The sequence below is a fragment of the Schistocerca gregaria genome, chromosome 3 (genome assembly GCF_023897955.1).
Source record: "Schistocerca gregaria isolate iqSchGreg1 chromosome 3, iqSchGreg1.2, whole genome shotgun sequence".
Classification (NCBI taxonomy): Eukaryota; Metazoa; Arthropoda; class Insecta; order Orthoptera; family Acrididae; genus Schistocerca; species Schistocerca gregaria.
In genome coordinates, this window is record NC_064922.1 from 94,106,761 (window position 1) to 94,119,229 (window position 12,469).

General features: G+C 40.1%; 1 long non-coding RNA gene across 4 annotated transcripts in view; it reads left to right on the plus strand.

Moving 5' to 3' along the window:
- The window catches only part of LOC126356121 (uncharacterized), a 207,243-nt gene extending 195,545 nt beyond the window's left edge, over positions 1 to 11,698 (plus strand). For 3 of the 4 annotated variants that reach the window (XR_007565594.1, XR_007565595.1, XR_007565593.1), the window contains 2 exons: positions 7,368 to 7,563; positions 10,827 to 11,698. This is a non-coding gene — a long non-coding RNA (uncharacterized LOC126356121). The remainder of the gene's footprint in view (positions 1 to 7,367; positions 7,564 to 10,826) is intronic. The other variant, XR_007565596.1, reaches the window with a different exon arrangement.
- The last annotated feature ends 771 nt before the right edge of the window (positions 11,699 to 12,469 follow it).

Consider the following 12,469-nt stretch of genomic DNA (forward strand, 5'->3'; position numbering starts at 1 on the left):
TCCCAAGTTAGTGTGGCAGTCAACAAATCATGCACAAATATAGTAATTCTTCTTAGTAATTCCAGGTCTAATAAATAATCCATTGGTGCTATAATCAAACCACCACTCACATTGAGAGTAAACAAAATCATTCTAAACTGGTAGGTATGACCTGTAAAGATAAAAGCATTGTCTTTCTAGAAGTGTCTATGAGTATGACACACTGAAATTAATTGAAATGAAGTACCTGATCCCTTGGATCCACTGGATTTGTTGATATAAAAATTTCTGGTGAGATTCACACAGGATTACCATTCTATTAATTTCAGTCATGGGCAATACCAGCCTAATACTACTCCCAGCCTTAGCTGCAGCTAACAAGAGGTTAGAGGTTGGGCTGTTTTATGGCCTAATTGCTTCATCATGTGCAACTGGAACGGACAGCTGTCCGTTCCAAACAAGGAATGGGCAGAAAGGTAGACAGAATGGTACATGTGCTGAAATATTCAGATAACACAAGCTTTTTCTTCAAATATCTCAGCTCATTTCCCTGAAATATTAACTATACCTTTTCTCTCAATTTTAGTTAAAGACTGAGATTCTCATAACTTCAACTTAATTTTCTGTTCAGTATTCAGTCGAGTGAGTATTTCAGTATGTTGGTGTAAAGATTTGTTATTTTCTATGTTGACGAACTGTGATTTGATCACCTGGCAATTTTCATTCCAATGAGATGAGACTGTGCTTTACATTTGTGAACATAATATAGAATTTCCTCCATGTAGGCAGTCCATGATGAATTCCTTTATTATGAGCAACATGCTTATCATTGCTACATTCCCTATCACCAGCAGAATGCAAGTCTGCCATTTAATTATCTGAGATTGTGTGCTATGCTATGGCTGCTAAAATCCTGATAATTTAGGCAGGTTAATCAGATGACATTATTTTTCAAACAGGCCTCGGGGAATAACACTTGCTGCGTCACCTGTGTCTATTGTCATTATCGTAAGTATGCCTCCCACCACAGCATGTATGGCAGCCTACATCACAGTTTGGAGAGTCTGACAGTTTATGTTGCTGTTAGATAGATAAAAAATCTACTCAGTGGGGCAGAAGGGGTCACACACTTACACACACTTTTGGAGCCACTAGTTCTGTCCTCAGAGAAGGGTTGAAAGAGAAGGAAGAGGGATGCAGGGAAAGGAACTATAGGACTTTAGGAAAAGGGATTGAGTTTGGAAAAGTCACCTAGAGCCTTGGGTTAGGGAAGACTTACCAGTCAGGATGAGAAGGGAAGACTGATTGTTTGCGACTGTACTGGACAAGATCCAAAAACCTGAGAACTTTAAGGTGGAACACAGGGTAATCTGCAAGAAAGAGGTTAGTGCTAAAACATTGTGCATTAGTTAATAAAAGCAAAAAAACTGAGTGCATTGCATATAACAATAACAGAGATGGGACAAGGATGGGGACAGTGGAAAATACAGGTCATAAAATGAAAAATGGAGTGAAGAAAGTAGTAGTTAGTGTGAAGAAATGCTGAGACGCGGGACATTGATGTGCACTCACAAACTATGTGTAACTTTCCTGGCAGTGGCCTGTTCAGTAGCATATACTGTAGTTGTTGGAGTTGTCTGCTAAGCAGCAGCAGCAGCAGCAGCAGCAGCAGCAGCAGTGACTGAAAACAGCAAATTATGACAACTTGCCTTTGTCTTCCCTAACTGTGAGTCAGCCAATTTTACCCCTATTCACCTTTTGTCATCTACTCTTGTAGTGTTTTAAATTATCTATTTGTCTTGGTAGATACAATTTCATTGGTAGCAGCAAGACATAAGGAGGCCATAGACATCTGTTGTTGTTGTCTTTAGTTCTGAGACTAGTTTGATGCATCTCTCAATGCCACTATCCTGTGCAAGCTTCATCTCCCAGTACTTAATGCAATCTTCATCCTTATGAATCTGCTTAGTGTATTCATATCTTGGTCTCCCTCTATGATTTTTACCCTCCACGTTGCCCTCTAATACTAAATTAGTGATCCCTTGATGCCTCAGAACATGTCCTACCAACCGATCCCTTCTTCTGGTCAAGTTGTGCCACAAACTCCTCTTTTCCCCAGTTCTATTCAATACCTCCTCATTAGTTATGTGATCTACCCATCTAATCATCAGCATTCTTCTGTAACACCACATTTCAAAAGCTACTATTCTCTTCTTGTCCAAACTAGTTATCGTGCATGTTTCACTTCTATACATGGCTACACTCCATACAAATACTTTCAGAAAAGACTTCCTGACATTTAAATCTATACTCGATGTTCACAATTTTTTCTTCTTCAGAAACACTTTCCTTGCCATTTCCAGTCTATATTTTATATCCTCTCTACTTCGACCATCATCAGTTATTTTGCTCCCCAAACAGCAAAACCGTCTCTCGTTTCTTAAACCAATTCCCTCAGCGTCACCCGATTTAATTCGACTACATTCCATTATCCTCATTTTGCTTTTGCTGATGTTCATCTTATATCCTCCTTACAAGACACTCTCCATTCTGTTTAACTGCTCTTGGAAGTCCTTTGCTGTCTGACAGAAATGCAACCACCCATAGTTACTGTGATTTAGGAATATTTTTACTGGTTTGTTCTTTTGTTTGTAAGGGATTTATTACTAACCCGAGTGCAGCAGTGAGAGTTTTGTAGAGGTGTGGCTCTATCCACACCAGGTACCCTGTCTTATTCCCCATTCTGCTGAGACGATATCTTATGTAGTTAGTTTGATCATCATAGTAGGCTGTAGCTTGTGTTTGTTAAAAAGTTCACTATTCTGTGCTTGTGCAGTTCCTTCTTTAAATTTGTTGAAATTTTCACATTATGTGTGTGAGTGTACCACTTTAGTAAGTTTTGGAAAAACAGTTGCCTTCTTGTCCTTCATGACTCCTTGTGGTCATCTTTCTGGTTTTGACCTGTGATTCTTTTAAAGTTCTGCCAAAGGTCTGCTGAGTTCCTAGGATTGAAACTTTGGAATTTGTTGATTGGGCTCCTTCTGTTGCTTGGTTTTCGAAAAAGCAATGGAATCAGTCGAATTGAGAGTTGTTTTGTACGGTGTACCAACATGTGTTTTTTGTTTCATGATCGCCAAAATGTTTCTAGGGATTAGAGCTGCTCCTTTTCTTACTTCATTAATGTGAGCACTGAAGATCATTGTGGTACTTATTGATTTTGTAATTTAGGTATTTTGTTTCTCTAGAACATTTACATTATATGCTTTTTCAGTTGCAGGGTGTATTGTATGTAATGGATGAAGTTTTTGGAAAGTTTTTGTGGCGTCTTAGCATAATTTTTCCTATAAACCTAAGGGGTGCTGATGTTAGGAAGATTGGGTGATGTCTCACAGTGCTCATAGTGCGTATTTATGTGTTGGTGTATTGATGTGCCTGTGTTATACGTGAAAATTTGCCTTCACTGGGTTGCCTAAAAATATTGGTTTACTGAATTTAGTCTTCTAGCGGACATCTATTCCTGTCAGTTCTTCTGTCTCCAAAATTATGGGTCTAGCATTGAACTCGTGGAAGGTAATGCGCTCATAAAATGATTAAATTACTTTAAGAATTGTAACTACCAGCTGCTTAATACGTATTTATTTATACCAATCGGTGTTTGACTTTTGACCATTTTAATTTGTGCCAACTGAAGACTAATTCGTGTTCTATCAGTGTTAAAAACAAAAACAATTCTGTATGTTATTCATCACTTATAATCGTGGAAAACGGGAGTAACAACCCATTTTCTTCACTCTGTTGCCAACTGATATCTTTGTTGTCATTGGAAAATTATGTCCACAGTCAGTTACATATTGTGTACAGGTCCTGATGATATTGCTGAAGTCAGTTCTGTGGATGCATTAAATATTTTTATTCTAATATTGCATGTATAAATTGTGGGGAAAAAGTACTTAAAAGACGTTTTCCTGGAGAGCTACTACGAACAGACAGTGCAAGCATTTGATCAAATGATGCGAATATTCCTATGAAGTATTGCCATCGTGAGAAGAAAAAGAAAAAGGAGAAGCAATAAGGGGTCACCTCGGTCACCTCGGAGGGCACCAAGGGCCTGGCTTGGAGCGAGAACTGCTGCCGCTATCAATAGGCCGAGTAATAGTCCATTTTTTCAATAGATTCATCATCCACCATGTTAAGATGGTCAGGAGGGGGAGCTTCTTCTGCCGGTGAACGGCCAGATGTTCTGCTACAAGTGGTGCAGCCAGGCAAAAAGGATGGTGGCCTGAGGTGACAACTGAGGTGTGTCGCAGGAGAAGTAATGCGCAGTGGTGGAGAAGGTGAACTTTTCTTCTTATGAGCCTTCTTGAAAGATCGTGTAGTCAAAGTACTCGTCGATGGCTGGGAGTTCCTGGTATGTATGAAGTCCTCATGGGACCGTTCCTTCTCTAATGCCTATGCATCTGACTTCTGGGTCTTAGCTTTGCAGAAGCTGATGAAGGTGCTTGTGTGTTAGGGGTGATGGGAGGAAGAGGAGACATTGATCAAGCAATCTTAGCACTGGCCGAGCGGACAACTGTTGCACTAAAAGTCAGATCGCATGTCTGCGTCGACACCTCCCTGGTAGTCTGAAAAGAGGCGAGGACCGTACTGTATTTCCCAGCTAGGAGCAGCGTGAGCCTCCTACTAACAAAAATCTTGGAAGCAGCCAAGGTGGACACTTTCTCTTTGACCCGAATTTACTGTATACAGTGTTCATCCTTTTAGATGGGACAGTCGCAAGAGAACACTACATGGTCACCCTGATAGTTCATGCAACAAGGAGAGGGATGCGGACAGTCACCTTCATGGACGTCCCTGCCACAAGTGACGCATTTAGCCACATTAGAACAAGACTGACAGGTGTTGTTAAAACGCTGACACTGTAGCAGCGCATAGGTGTCGGGACATAGGGGCGAACAGAAATAACCTCTTAGCCCGCTTTGATGCGCGACGGCAGCTGAACACTAGCAAAGGTCAAGAAAAGTGTCCGGGTCGGTAGATGTTTATTGTTGACCTTTTTCATGACCTATGGACAGCCGTCACGCCCTTCTGAATAACAAAAGGGTTGACAGATGAAAAATCCTTTCCGTCTTAAGATCTAGAAACTACGAGGAACTTTGGAGCAGGCTGTAGTACGTTTGTCACGGGTGGCTGGTCAAGTTTCCGTTCTTGTGCAGAAGTGGAGAGAGGAGAAGAGAAATCCATTGTGGATGAATCCCCCATGATTGCTACTGTCTCCAATGGCGTGCTCATTCCTTGTGTGGACTCTCCCAGAGGCCACTCCCACCTCAGATGAATGTTTACACCACACGTCACACCTCCCGAGGAACGGACGGAGGGACCAATCGACATGTTCAGAAGGTGTCAGCTTAGGTAATCACCCCTCCCTGGGCCTGGCCTTTACCAGAGGGTATGCACAGGCTCTACTTGTCTACCCAGGAAGGGGAATTACGCTTTACCCCATCACCAGCAACGTATGCGAACGAGTGGGTCGGCCTGAAGGCACGCATAGGGAGGAGAGGGGAACAAGGCAAGGTAAAAAGTAAGGAAGACTGTGAGAGGAAGAAGGACAAAGAAAGGAAACAGAACGGAAGAAACCAGAATAAGCGAAAAACCAAGATGACCACAAATGTAAGTCGTTGAACCATCTGTCTCCGGAAGTAGGCACAAGCTACCCATTAGTGGGGAAGGGACTCCTTTTAGTCACCTCTTACGAAAGGCAGGAATACCTCAGGCCTAGTCTTACCCCAGACCCGCAGGGGCAGTCTCATTCATTTAACATACTACTACATGCTACTGTGTTTTAATTATATTGTGGAAAGGGAAGTTGCTACCCACCACATAGTGGAGATTCTGAGTGGCAGATAGGCACAACAAAAAGACTGTCTCAATTATAGCTGATAATAGTACACTACTGGCCATTAAAATTTCTACACCAAGAAGAAATACAGATGATAAATGGGTATTCATTGGACAAATATACTATATGTGAAAATGTAATCATATGTCAGTTTTAGTCATTTGGGTGCATAGATCCTGAGAAATCAGTAACCAGAACAACCACGTCTGGCCGTAATAACGGCTTTGATATGCCTGGGCATTGACTCAAATGGAGCATGGATGGTGTGTACAGGTACAGCTGCCATGCAGCTTCAACACGATACCACAGTTCATCGAGAGTAGTGACTGGCGTATTGTGAAGAGTCAGCTGGTCAGCCACCACTGACCAGACTTTTTCAGTTGGTGAGGGTTCTGGAGAATGTGCTGGCCAGGGCAGTAGTCTAACATTTCTTGTATCCAGAGAGGCCTGTACAGGACCTGCAACATACCATCATGCATTATCCTGCTGTAATGTAGGGTTTCACAGGGATCGTACGAAGGGTAGAGCCACAGGTTGTGACATATCTTAAATGTAATGTCCACTGTTTAAAGTGCCATAAATGCGAATAAGAGGTGACCAATACGTGTAACCAATGGTACCCCATACCATCACGCCGGGTGATACACCAGTATGGCGATGACAAATACACGCTTCCAACAGTCATGTCGCCAACACAGATGCAACCATCATGATGCTGTAAACAGAACCTGGATTCATCCAAAAGATTGATGTTTTGCAATTTCTGCACCCAGGTTTGTCATTGACTACACCATTGCCGGCCCTCCTGTCTGTGATACAGCGTCAAGGGTAACCACAGCCATGGTCACCGAGCTGGTAGTCCATGCTGCTGGAAACATCGAACTGTTCGTGCAGATGGTTGTCGTCTTGCAAACTTCCCCATCTGTTGACTCAGGGATTGAGACGTGGCCGCATAATCCGCTACAACCATGTGAGTAAGATGCCTGTCATCTCGACTGCTAAAAGTACGAGGCCATTGGGATCCACCAAGGCATTACATATTACCCTCCTGAACCCACCGATTCCATATGCTGCTAACTGTCATTGTATCTCAACCAACACAGGCAGCAATGTCACGATAGACTTGGTGTGCATTTATCCTCCTCACACAAGTTATCACAACAACATTTCAACAGGCAACGCCAGTCAACTGCTGTTTGTGTATGAGAAATCAGTTGGAAATGTTCCTCATGTTAGCACATTGTAGGTGTCACCACCGGCTCCAATCTTGTGTGAATGCCCTGACAAGCTAATCATTTGCGTATCACAGCATTATCTTTCTGTCTGTTAAATTTTATGTCTGTAGCACATTATCTTCATGGTGTAGAGATTTTAATGGCCAGCAGTGTTGTTACCAGTACTTCTTTTATGGTATGCAGTATTGTAGTGCAGTGTAACGTAAATGAATATTGACGAATAGTTGCCACATATTTGTGTTTGCTTGTACTTCCAGTTCCAAGAACGTCTGCCAGCCAGGGCAAGTAGCTGTTTTATATGCTGCGAAGTGGTGGGAACAGCAGCAGCACTCATGACTGCCCTCACCAGCACTAACAGAATCAGCCAGAGGCTGGCTGAAATTATACACATGTGGAGTGTTGAAACAAAGGAAAGGAATGCTCTGTTAAGTGTGCTGTTCACAAATTAATGAGGTAGACAAAAAGGAAATGAGGGTAAAGCAGCTGAAGAAATTAATTATACTCTGTGTGCTCCCCAGGGACCCTGATTAAAGTAAGCAAGCAGACACTTCACAAATGAGTCACATTATGTGATTTTTGGTATTTATGACAATTTTGTCCTTAAACAGATTATTGTGATTTCAGGTCAACATGGAAAAAAGGGGAGGGGGAGATGGTGTGATCATTTTAGTTGAGAGTGATTTATGTCTGTTATGGAACACTGAGAACCCTGCTATTTCAGTGGACCACCTTGCTTAATTTGTATGTTACTAAATGTAAAAGACTGAGGATCCTGTTTTATTTAGTGAATGAAATGTTTGGCAACACTGCTCTATGAGTATAATCTAAGCTTTCATTGTTGTATAAAAATGCAATGCATTGTTGAAATTGTTGTAAGGTTGTAACTGTCAGTCGACAAGTTACTAAGCAAGTGTGATGTGATTATGTAGTGTGCTACGTGCAGTCTTTGTATTTTGGCACAAACACTTCTTTTTGTTATAAACTGACAATGTCGAAACAACAAACTTTAATTTCTTTCTTTTCTGATAAAGACACTGTATTGCAAAAGGCACACAAGAGTGACTCTACTGAAAGAAATGCTAGTGATTGTGACTAACTGCATAGGTCTACCAAGTCATCAGTTTCCCTTCCACAGTTTTCAAACGATAAATGTGCTGTTTCTGGCCCATCCATGAATTTCAATTCTAAACAAAGTAGTGAATGCGAGGTTAAGTATCAGCAAAAATGGGAGTGTAAGCACAATTTGTTGAAGTTTGATCACAATCAGGGTGGGGCTTTCTGCAAATTGTTTCAATTGCATTTAATAAATGATATCGAAGCTCTACAGAAAACAGGAGGAGTGTTCATTTCTGTACCTTTCACTAAATTTAAAGACTCTACTGGAAGCATGGGAAAACTAGAAAATCACACCAAGTCAGAAAAACATGCAAGAGCCATTGCAGCAAATCATACACATAAATTTAAACAAAATGAAAACTTAAAAGCTTTAAATTGCAAAGCATCGTAATCATTCATTTGAAGTCTGTATTTCCTTAGTAAGGAAGAAATACCCCACACAATAAATATGAACCTCTAATTAGAAAGGTTGTACTGAAAAGGGACATTAACCTTGAACAGTGGTTAAAATTTCAGAGCAAAAGGTCCATATATCTTAGTATGTATACTGCATCAGAATTTTTGACTTGTATGGGAGAGTCTTTAGACTTTCAAGATGAAACCCTTTTACATGACAAATATTTTTCATTAATGGCAGACAAATCTACAACTATATCCAACCAAAGTCAACTGTCTTTAGTAATTTGAAATGTTGCACTGTTTCCATCATTTGAGGTGAAGGAAAGATTTTTATGTCTCGTTGAGTGGAAAAGCACTTGAGCTGAATCAATATTTACAGCAATTGCTACTGAACTAAAGGAAAAAACTCTTATGACAGATCATCTTGTTCTTTCAACGGTGCTGCTAATTTTAGTGGTTCTATCTCAGGAGTCCGCGTTCGATTGTCAGAGAGGAATGGCTATAAGCTGTGATACATTCACTGTAGAGCACATGTATTGTCAATTGCTGACACTAAATGTAGGAATAAACACCCCATTAAGGCACTTACAAACTTTTTCATGGTTCTTCCAAATGAGAAAATGTTTTGCATGACATTCAGTGTGCTTTAACGCAACCTGTTTTAAAAATACCCAAAGCTGTTGACATCTGATGATTTAGTACCTATCACATAGTTCATCTTATTTTCCTAACCTACAAGTCCATTATAATGGCATGTGAACATATACAAAAGGATGGCACAGATTTAACAAGTTTAGCTGGAGGAATTTTGTTAGAAATGATGAATTCTAATTTCATTGTAGGTTTAATGATTTTAGACGAAATGTTAAATGCAGTCTCAAACTCCTGTAAAGTTTTGCAGACACAATCACTTAAAATTTAGCGAATCCCTCTACTTTTTCCTGGAACTCCGGAACATTTAAGACACATTGTCTGTGACTGCAATGGACATAGTGCAGAAAATGACTCTTAATGAAATTAAGAAACTGCAAGAGGATGCAACAGAAGTTAAAGGTGTGGTATTCCTAAATGTAGAGGAGCACATTCAAGCTACAGAAAGTGCAAGGAAATTTGTTGAAAGTATGATTGATGAAATTGAGCAACAGCTTGATGAGAAGGCAATAAAAGTGATAGAACTAAGAGCATACTTTGAAAGTTCTTAAAGAATTTCACGATTTTAGTGATAATGATTGTAAAGAACTGTGCTCAATTTTGGGGCTTACAAACATGAACACTGTTATTAGATGGTAGGTCTTCTCATGTGGCTTCTTTCATTCTGAGAGCCGACATCGGCTACGAAGCGCTACGGACACTCACTGAATGTTTACTGTCCATCCCAGTTTCGACTTGCAGTGTGAAAAGGATATTTAGTACAATGAACAGGGTGATGACTAAATTGAGGACTAGGATGTGTCAGGAAACTCGTCAAGCTTGTGTGAAGATTTCAATTTAAGGAGACGGGCCAACAGTAAATTTTATTCATGACATCATCTACAGAGATGCTGTAAAAAAGCCTCTAATAATTAGTTTGATGTAAATTTGAGTTTTTGCGTGCAATGAAGTTATTTTATTATTTAATGTAATTAACTTAGGCTTAGCCTAACAGCTTAGTACTTAATCTACATATTATTTAACTATATATTAGCTATTCATGAAAAATTGAAAATAATAGTGCTGCTATGTCTTTAGAACGCTATTACTTAAATTTTAAGCCTCAAGCTTTGTCTTGTTTTATTAACTTATTTCTGTCTCACAAGAATGGAGGAACATATGATAACACAGAAACATTTGTTTCAGAAAATAACACTTTCTCAAATTATATACAAAGTCCATGCACTTCTGCATGGTCCAATTAACTGATATTAAAAATGGAAGATGTGTTGTATAACTTGATGAAATAGAAACTGAAGAAAATCCATGTCTAGTTCAACATACTAAAGTTTGTTAGCATAGAGATTCAGCAGCTTGAGTGAAGGTCACAAGTAATGATTGTCAATCACAAATTGTGTGGGGTAGGTCATTGTATCGTATTTTGTACTGCTTCAAACTGCTGGTATAGTAGTTACAGGTACTCCCTTTAGGGTATGCAGTAATGTAGTCCACCGTAACAATTGAATATTGAGAAATACTTAACACAGAGATGTATTTGCTTTTACTTCCAGTTACATGGATGTCGGCCAAGCAAGTGCTACGTGTGCGGAGGAGCAGTTGGTGCAACAGGCTCACCCCTGATGGCCTGTACTGGAACCACAAAAATGCGACTATATCAGAGACTGGCAAAAATAGACATTCTGGACATCGCCATAGAGCAAGCCGGAATGCTGTGCCTAGTGTGCTGAGCCAGTATTAATAAAATGCATGAGCACGAAACCCGGCTGAAGCAAAAAAAAAAATAAATAAATAAATAAATAAATAAATAAATAAAAATAAAAAAATAAAAAAAATATATAATCCTCCTCCTGTTTCCCTGGGACCCTGATTATGGAAATCACTGCGAAAACTCCAAAAATAAGTCACATTAAATGATTAAACTTGCCACAGAAAGTTAAGCATGTAACCGAAGGTATGTCTATTTCATTAAACAACAGCTGTCCAACATGTATATTAATGTAATGAACTGGCTCTGACTGCTTACCTAAACACAATGGAAAATTGTGTGTGGAAGTAGCACAAACAATGTCAGAGAAATGGCTATGAAAAACCATTTCTAGCTCATGTTCTTTGGGACTGATTTTTTGACTCCTCTGAGGAAGTTGCCTCTTCAGGCAGACGGGTCCAATGCCTCTCAGATTTGGTGCCAGGGTGCATGACTGAAGTTAGAAATAATGGGGCATTCTGGATAAAAATTAAGGCACTGAAAATATTTTACTTTCTTTCTTTGGTCTGCTGCACAGTGTTGTGTCAGTGACAGCCAGCACACAATATCAAAGATGAGAAGAAAATTTGAGCTAGTTCTAATTGACATTACCCTTGTAACTGAAATTTATTTTTATTTAATATTCTGAGTATTAGGTTGTCTTTACTTGCTCTGTCTCTAAACAGATAATAAACTGAATAAATCAAGAGCGCCCCTTTTTAAGACTATTTCTTGTTACTTCAAGTTCATCTCTGTTCCCTCTATTGTAACCCATCAGGCTGCCAAAAAAATGTGCAAAACATATCTTCTGGTTATAGAAAGAAACTACCACATGGGAAAAATATATTAAAAACAAAGATTCCAAGTCTTACCAAGTGGGAAAACGCTGGTAGATAGGCACAATAAATTAAAAACACACAAACACACACACAGAATTTCTAGCTTTCGCAACTGACGGTTGCTTCTTCAGGAAAGAGGGAAGGAGAGGGGAAGACGAAAGGATGTGGATTTTAAGGGAGAGGGTAAGGAGTCATTCTAATCCCGGGAGCGGAAAGACTTACCTTAGGGGCAAAAAAGGACAGGTGTACACTCGCACACACACACACATATCCATCCGAACATACACAGACGCAAGCAGACATTTGTAAAGGCAAAGGGTTTGGGCAGAGATGTCAGTTGAGGAGGAAGTACAGAGGCAAAGAAGTTGTTGAAAGACAGGTGAGGTATGAGCGGCGGCATCTTCAAGTTAGCGGAGGTTGAGGCCTGGCGGATATCGAGAAGGGAGGATATACTGAAGAGCGAGTTCCCATCTCCAGAGTTCGGATAGGTTGGTGTTGGTGGGAAGTATCCAGATAACCCGGATGGTGTAACACTGTGCCAAGATGTGCTGGTTGTGCACCAAGGCATGTTTAGCCACAGGGTGATCCTCATTACCAATAAACACTGTCT